Here is a 9,710-nt window from a genome sequence, read left to right as displayed (position 1 = left end):
CCTACCATCCCATCTCTCTCCTACCATCCTATCTCTCTCCTACCATCCCATCTCTCTCCTACCATCCCATCTCTCTCCTACCATCCCATCTCTCTCCAACCATCCCATCTCTCTCCTACCATCCCATCTACCTCCTGCCATCCCATCTCTCTCCTACCATCCCATCTCTCTCCTACCATCCCATCTCTCTCCTACCATCCCATCTCTCTCCTACCATCCCATCTCTCTCCTACCATCCCATCTCTCTCCTACCATCCCATCTCTCTCCTACCATCACATCTCTCTCCTACCATCCCATCTCTCTCCTACCATCCCATCTCTCTCCTACCATCCCATCTCTCTCCTACCATCTCGTCTCCCTCCTACCATCACTTCTCTCTCCTACCATCCCATCTCTCTCCTACCATCCCATCTCTCTCCTACCATCCCATCTCTCTCCTACCATCCCATCTCTCTCCTACCATCCCATCTCTCTCCTACCATCCCATTTCTCTCCTACCATCCCATCTCTCTCCTACCATCCCATCTACCTCCTACCATCCCATCTCTCTCCTACCATCCCATCTCTCTCCTACCATCCTATCTCTTTCCTACCATCCCATCTCTCTCCTACCATCCCATCTCTCTCCTACCATCCTATCTCTCTCCATGGACCTAAAATCTCGTCGCCCTCCTACCATCCCATCTCTCTCCTACCATCCCATCTCTCTCCTACCATCCCATCTCTCTCCTACCACCCCATCTCTCTCCTACCATCCCATCTCTCTCCTACCATCCCATCTCTCTCCTACCATCCCATCTCTCTCCTACCATCCCATCTCTCTCCTACCATCCTATCTCTCTCCTAAAATCTCGTCTCTCTCCTACCATCCCATTTCTCTCCTATCATCCCATCTCTCTCCTGCCATCCCATCTCTCTCCTACCATCCCATCTCTCTTCTACCATCCCATCTCTTCTCTCACATCTCGTCGCCCTCCTACCATCCCATCTCTCTCCTATCATCCCATCTCTCTCGTACCATCTCGTCTCCCTCCTACCATCCCTTCTCTTTCCTACCATCCCATCTCTCTCCTACCATACCTTCTCTTTCCTACCATCCCATCTCTCTCCTACCATCCCATCTCTCTCCGACCATCCAATCTCTCTCCTGCCATCCCATTTCTCTCCTACCATCCCATCTCTCTCCTATCATCCCATCTCCCTCCTATCATCCCATCTCTCTCCTATATACCATCCCATCTCTCTCCTATCATCCCATCTCTCTCCTACCATCCCATCTCTCTTCTACCATCCCATCTCTCTCCTACCATCCCATCTCTCTCCTACCATCCTATCTCTCTCATAAAATCTCGTCGCCCTCCTACCATCCCATCTCTCTCCTATCATCCCATCTCTCTCCAACCATCCCATCTCTCTCCTACCATCCCATCTACCTCCTGTCATCCCATCTCTCTCCTATCATCCCATCTCTCTCCTACCATACCTTCTCTTTCCTACCATCCCATCTCTCTCCTACCATCCCATCTCTCTCCTACCATCCTATCTCTCTCCATGGACCTAAAATCTCGTCGCCCTCCTACCATCCCATCTCTCTCCTATCATCCCATCTCTCTCCTACCATCCCATCTCTCTCCTACCATCCCATCTCTCTCCTACCATCCCATCTCTCTCCTACCATCCTATCTCTCTCCTAAAATCTCGTCGCCCTCCTACCATCCCATTTCTCTCCTATCATCCCATCTATCTCCTGCCATCCCATCTCTCTCCTACCATCCCATCTCTCTTCTACCATCCCATCTCTTCTCTCACATCTTGTCGCCCTCCTACCATCCCATCTCTCTCCTATCATCCCATCTCTCTCGTACCATCTCGTCTCCCTCCTACCATCCCTTCTCTTTCCTACCATCCCATCTCTCTCCTACCATCCCATCTCTCTCCTACCATCCCATCTCTCTCCTACTATCCCATCTCTCTCCTACCATCCCATCTCTCTCCTACCATCCCATCTCTCTCCTACCATCCCATCTCTCTCCTACCATCCCATCTCTCTCCTACCATCTCGTCTCCCTCCTACCATCCATTCTATTTCCTACCATCCCATCTCTCTCCTACCATCCCATCTCTTTCCTACCATCCCATCTCTCTCCTACCATCCCATCTCTCTCCTACCATCCCATCTCTCTCCTACCATCCCATCTCTCTCCTACCATCCCATCTCTCTCCTACCATCCCATCTCTCTCCTACCATCCCATCTCTCTCCTATATACCATCCCATCTCTCTCCTACCATCCCATCTCTCTCCTACCATCCCACCTCTCTTCTACCATCCCATCTCTCTCCTACCATCCCATCTCTCTCCTACCATCCTATCTCTCTCAAAAAATCTCGTCGCCCTCCTACCATCCCATCTCTCTCCTACCATCCCATCTCTCTCCTACCATCCCATCTCTCTCCTACCATCCCATCTCTCTCCTACCATCCCATCTCTCTCCTACCATCCAATCTCTCTCCTACCATCCCATCTCTCTCCTACCATCCCATCTCTCTCCTACCATCCTATCTCTCTCCTAAAATCTCGTCGCCCTCCTACCATCCCATTTCTCTCCTATCATCCCATCTCTCTCCTGCCATCCAATCTCTCTCCTACCATCCCATCTCTCTTCTACTATCCCATCTCTTCTCTCACATCTCGTCGTCCTCCTACCATCCCATCTCTCTCCTATCATCCCATCTCTCTCGTACCATCTCGTCTCCCTCCTACCATCTCGTCTCCCTCCTACCATCCATTCTCTTTCCTACCATCCCATCTCTCTCCTACCATCCCATCTCTCTCCTACCATCCCATCTCTCTCCTACCATCCCATCTCTCTCCTACCATCCCATCTCTCTCCTACCATCCCATCTCTCTCCTACCATCCCATCTCTCTCCTACCATCCCATCTCTCTCCTACCATCCCATCTCTCTCCTACCATCCCATCTCTCTCCTACCATCCCATCTCTCTCCTACCATCCCATCTCTCTCCTACCATCCCATCTCTCTCCTACCATCCCATCTCTCTCCTAACATCCCGTCGCTCTCCTACCATCCCATCTCTCTCCTACCATCCCATCTCTCTCCTGCCATCCCATCTCTCTCCTACCACCCCATCTCTCTCCTACCATCCCATCTCTCTCCTACCATCCCATCTCTCTCCTACCATCCCATCTCTCTCCTACCATCCTATCTCTCTCCTACAATCTCGTCGCCCTCCTACCATCCCATTTCTCTCCTATCATCCCATCTCTCTCCTGCCATCCCATCTCTCTCCTACCATCCCATCTCTCTTCTACCATCCCATCTCTTCTCTCTCATCTCGTCGCCCTCCTACCATCCCATCTCTCCCCTACCATCTCGTCTCCCTCCTACCATTCCTTCTCTTTCTTACCATCCCATCTCTCTCCTACCATCCCATCTCTCTCCTACCATCCCATCTTTCTCCTACCATCCTATCTCTCTCCTAAAATCATGTCGCCCTCCTACCATCCCATCTCTCTCCTATCATCCCATCTCTCTCGTACCATCTCGTCTCCCTCCTACCATCCCTTCTCTTTCCTACCATCCCATCTCTCTCCTACCATCCCATCTCTCTCCTACCATCCTATCTCTCTTCATGGACCTAAAATCTCGTCGCCCTCCTACCATCCCATCTCTCTCCTACCATCCCATCTCTCTCCTACCATCCCATCTCTCTCCTACCACCCCCTCTCTCTCCTACCATCCCATCTCTCTCCTACCATCCCATCTCTCTCCTACCATCCCATCTCTCTCCTACCATCCTATCTCTCTCCTACCATCCCATCTCCCTCCTACCATCCCATTTCTCTCCTATCATCCCATCTATCTCCTGCCATCCCATCTCTCTCCTACCATCCCATCTCTCTTCTACCATCCCATCTCTTCTCTCACATCTTGTCGCCCTCCTACCATCCCATCTCTCTCCTATCATCCCATCTCTCTCGTACCATCTCGTCTCCCTCCTACCATCCCTTCTCTTTCCTACCATCCCATCTCTCTCCTACCATCCCATCTCTCTCCTACCATCCCATCTCTCTCCTACCATCCCATCTCTCTCCTACCATCCCATCTCTCTCCTATCCCATCTCTCTCCTACCATCCCATCTCTCTCCTACCATCCCATCTCTCTCCTACCATCTCGTCTCCCTCCTACCATCCATTCTATTTCCTACCATCCCATCTCTCTCCTACCATCCCATCTCTCTCCTACCATCCCATCTCTCTCCTACCATCCCATCTCTCTCCCACCATCCCATCTCTCTCCTACCATCCCATCTCTCTCCTACCATCCCATCTCTCTCCTACCATCCCATCTCTCTCCTATCATCCCATCTCTCTCCTATATACCATCCCATCTCTCTCCTATCATCCCATCTCTCTCCTACCATCCCACCTCTCTTCTACCATCCCATCTCTCTCCTACCATCCCATCTCTCTCCTACCATCCTATCTCTCTCAAAAAATCCCATCGCTCTCCTACCATCCCATCTCTCTCCTACCATCCCATCTCTCTCCTACCATCCCATCTCTCTCCTACCATCCCATCTCTCTCCTACCATCCCATCTCTCTCCTACCATCCCATCTCTCTCCTACCATCCCATCTCTCTCCTACCATCCCTTCTCTCTCCTACCATCCTATCTCTCTCCTAACAACTCGTCGCCCTCCTACCATCCCATTTCTCTCCTATCATCCCATCTCTCTCCTGCCATCCCATCTCTCTCCTACCATCCCATCTCTCTTCTACCATCCCATCTCTTCTCTCACATCTCGTCGTCCTCCTACCATCCCATCTCTCTCCTATCATCCCATCTCTCTCGTACCATCTCGTCTCCCTCCTACCATCTCGTCTCCCTCCTACCATCCATTCTCTTTCCTACCATCCCATCTCTCTCCTACCATCCCATCTCTTTCCTACCATCCCATCTCTCTCCTACCATCCCATCTCTCTCCTACCATCCCATCTCTCTCCTACCATCCCATCTCTCTCCTACCATCCCATCTCTCTCCTACCATCCCATCTCTCTCCTACCATCCCATCTCTCTCCTACCATCCCATCTCTCTCCTACCATCCTATCTCTCTCCTACCATCCCATCTCTCTCCTACCATCCCATCTCTCTCCTACCATCCCATCTCTCTCCTACCATCCTATCTCTCTCCTAAAATCTCGTCGCCCTCCTACCATCCCATCTCTCTCCTACCATCCCATCTCTCTCCTGCCATCCCATCTCTCTCCTACCACCCCATCTCTCTCCTACCATCCCATCTCTCTCCTACCATCCCATCTCTCTCCTACCATCCCATCTCTCTCCTACCATCCTATCTCTCTCCTAAAATCTCGTCGCCCTCCTACCATCCCATTTCTCACCTATCATCCCATCTCTCTCCTGCCATCCCATCTCTCTCCTACCATCCCATCTCTCTTCTACCATCCCATCTCTTCTCTCTCATCTCGTCGCCCTCCTACCATCCCATCTCTCTCCTACCATCTCGTCTCCCTCCTACCATTCCTTCTCTTTCTTACCATCCCATCTCTCTCCTACCATCCCATCTCTCTCCTACCATCCCATCTTTCTCCTACCATCCTATCTCTCTCCTAAAATCATGTCGCCCTCCTACCATTCCATCTCTCTCCTATCATCCCATCTCTCTCGTACCATCTCGTCTCCCTCCTACCATCCCTTCTCTTTCCTACCATCCCATCTCTCTCCTACCATCCCTTCTCTTTCCTACCATCCCATCTCTCTCCTACTATCCCCATCTCTCTCCTACGATCCCATCTCTCTCCTATCATCCCATCTCTCTCCTACCATCCCATCTCTCTCCTACCATCCCATCTCTCTCCTACCATCTCGTCTCCCTCCTACCATCCATTCTATTTCCTACCATCCCATCTCTCTCCTACCATACCTTCTCTTTCCTACCATCCCATCTCTCTCCTACCATCCCATCTCTCTCCGACCATCCAATCTCTCTCCTGCCATCCCATTTCTCTCCTACCATCCCATCTCTCTCCTACCATCCCATCTCCCTCCTATCATCCCATCTCTCTCCTACCATCCCATCTCTCTCCTACCATCCCATCTCTCTCCTACCATCCCATCTCTCTTCTACCATCCCATCTCTCTCCTACCATCCCATCTCTCTCCTACCATCCTATCTCTCTCCTACCATCTCGTCGCCCTCCTACCATCCCATCTCTCTCCTATCATCCCATCTCTCTCCTGCCATCCCATCTCTCTCCTACCATCCCATCTCTCTCCTACCATCCCATCTCTCTCCTACCATCCCATCTCTCTCCTACCATCCCATCTCTCTCCTACCATCCTATCTCTCTCCTAAAATCTCGTCGCCCTCCTACCATCCCATTTCTCTCCTATCATCCCATCTCTCTCCTGCCATCCCATCTCTCTCCTACCATCCCATCTCTCTTCTACCATCCCATCTCTTCTCTCACATCTCGTCGTCCTCCTACCATCCCATCTCTCTCCTATCATCCCATCTCTCTCGTACCATCTCGTCTCCCTCCTACCATCTCGTCTCCCTCCTACCATCCATTCTCTTTCCTACCATCCCATCTCTCTCCTACCATACCTTCTCTTTCTTACCATCCCATCTCTCTCCTACCATCCCATCTCTCTCCTACCATCCCATCTCTCTCCTACCATCCCATCTCTATCCTACCATCCCATCTCTCTCCTACCATCCCATCTCTCTCCTACCATCCCATCTCTCTCCTACCATCCCATCTCTCTCCTACCATCCCATCTCTCTCCTTCCATCCCATCTCTCTTGTACCATCCCATCTCTCTCCTACCATCCCATCTCTCTCCTACAATCCTATCTCTCTCCTAAAATCTCGTCGCCCTCCTACCATCCCATCTCTCTCCTACCATCCCATCTCTCTCCTACCATCCCATCTCTCTCCTACCACCCCATCTCTCTCCTACCATCCCATCTCTCTCCTACCATCCCATCTCTCTCCTACCATCCCATCTCTCTCCTACCATCCTATCTCTCTCCTAAAATCTCGTCGCCCTCCTACCATCCCATTTCTCGCCTATCATCCCATCTCTCTTCTACCATCCCATCTCTTCTCTCTCATCTCGTCGCCCTCCTACCATCCCATCTCTCTCCTACCATCTCGTCTCCCTCCTACCATTCCTTCTCTTTCTTACCATCCCATCTCTCTCCTACCATCCCATCTCTCTCCTACCATCCCATCTTTCTCCTACCATCCTATCTCTCTCCTAAAATCATGTCGCCCTCCTACCATCCCATCTCTCTCCTATCATCCCTCGTCTCTCCTGCCATCCCATCTTTCTCCTACCATCTCATCTCTCTCCTACCATCCTATCTCTCTCCTACCATCCATCTCTCTCCTACCATCCCATCTCTCTCCTACCATCCCATCTCTCTCCTACCATCCCATCTCTCTCCTACCATCCCATCTCTCTCCTACCATCCCATCTCTCTCCTGCCATCCCATCTCTCTCCTACCATCCCATCTCTCTTGTACCATCTCATCTCTTCATTCCATCCCATTTCTTTCCTTCAATCCCATCTTTCTCCCACCATCTCATCTATCTATTACCATCCTATCTTTCTCCTATCATTTCATCTCTCTTCTACACTAACATCTCCTACCATCACTAATCACTAATATTGAACAGAAGAAAAGATATATGCAATAATCATATGCAAGTGACATTACCATACTTAAATGATACACAACATTATACCTATCTATTTTGGTTTCACTTTTTTTTTCTTTTTCTGTTTTTATTGGTTTTCATAAAATAACAATAACAATATAGGCTGACAATAAGTTCAAAGCTATTTAAACACATTACCAAGCTTAATTATCTCAAATTAACTTAATAATCACCCACAAACATCCATTCTCACACCATACCACTCACACATACACAGACCCACACACACACACACACACACACGCACGTCTTACCAAAGTTAAAAGCTTGTATTAAGTTTAACTTTCTTCATACTTTCCTATGTTATAAAAGAGGACCCTCATTACTGCATAACAAGTACAAATTAAATAAGTAAAATAATTGAACCGGGATAAATTTCCTTATAACTGTATGCTCCATTTTTTGAAATGAGCACTCAGCTTATTTTTTTTTGAGCTATCTAATATTCTACATTTTGTTTTGATTTAACCATTGAGATAAAAACCTCAAACCTCAGTTCTTTCTCCTGAAATTTGCATGAGTAAATGTAAAATTTCAAATACAAAATTAGAACATTAATACAAGAGTCATGTTTACTTCCCGTATGTACAGCAATGAAATAATTGAATTTTGAGAATACTAATTCACGGGAAATGTCAAAATTAGTATATATTTTATCCATCAAATTTTCCTAGAGAGGGACTACCTTATTACAGATGCAAAATAAATAATCCAATGTTTCAGGTTCTTCTGAGCAAAAATAACAATCGGGGGAATCTTGTTTCCTTATCTTAAACAAAAAAGCATTGACTCTAATAGCATTATGAAAACTCTTGAAATAAAAACTTCTCAGTTGAGTTTCTATTGTACATCTAAAGTTATCCCCTCGTATTATGGACCAGTGTATCTCTTTAGGCTGGCACCCAAAAAGCTCTTCCCACTTACTCTCCCTCTTAGTATTGGAAGTACAATACTTTTTTGTAGCATATCATACGCATGTGTAGGTTTTTTCTTTCCAATCAATAAATTATTCACAATCTTCCTGAAAATATCTTCATCAGTGTGCATAGCATCATCAAACCAGCTGAGATAGATTCCGTTCATGAGAGAATCATATTTTCTACGGTCCCTAATAGGAATGTCAAATTCGCTAACCAAATCTTCAAAAAAATTTGCATTACCAACACCATCATATAATTGTGAGATAGAATAAATACCTTTCGCATACCATATTGGATAATAAAAATAAGACCTGTGCTTTAACCTCACATTCGTATTCCACCAAATAAATTCTTGTAAATGATATTGGCTGTAACCAAATTCATTAAGCATATTTTGCCTAGACAGATACCAAGCTTTGATAGATTCTATCAGTTGACAATTTTTTAACTTAGACAAAACAATGTCTGGGGTATCTGCCCTAATAAGGCTAAATTGTCTTCACAAAAATCAGATAAAATATTCAGTTCTATTACTTTCCAAGCACTCTTATAATTGTCATCCAAAAGTCTAGTAACCCAATACATTTTCTGAGCTTGTGCAAATACAAGAGGATTTATCATTCTCAACCCCCTTCCTCATAGTCATTGCACAAAAAATGCCTCTTGACTCTGTCGTTTCCATTGCTCCAAATGAACTTAAACAACATGCTATTAAGTCTTTAAAAAAGTGTTAGGCAGATTGATACACAAAACACTTAACAAATACAACAACTGGGGAAGCAACAAAGACTTAACAAATGCAATCTTGCCCAAAAGAGATAAATTTCTGTGCTTCCAACAGTTCAAAATTTGCTCAATAATGCCCAATCTGGGGACATAATTCAATTCATAAAGTTCTTTTGTATTTAGAGAAAATACTACTCCTAAAGCTTTGAATGTGTTCTTTGCCCAGGTCAATCCCTGAGCAGTTATTGGGATGAAATCACTACCTTTCAATTTACCAATATGCACAGCTT

Source organism: Lytechinus variegatus, chromosome 4 (genome assembly GCF_018143015.1).
Source record: "Lytechinus variegatus isolate NC3 chromosome 4, Lvar_3.0, whole genome shotgun sequence".
Classification (NCBI taxonomy): domain Eukaryota; kingdom Metazoa; phylum Echinodermata; class Echinoidea; order Temnopleuroida; family Toxopneustidae; genus Lytechinus; species Lytechinus variegatus.
This window is presented reverse-complemented; position numbering follows the sequence as displayed.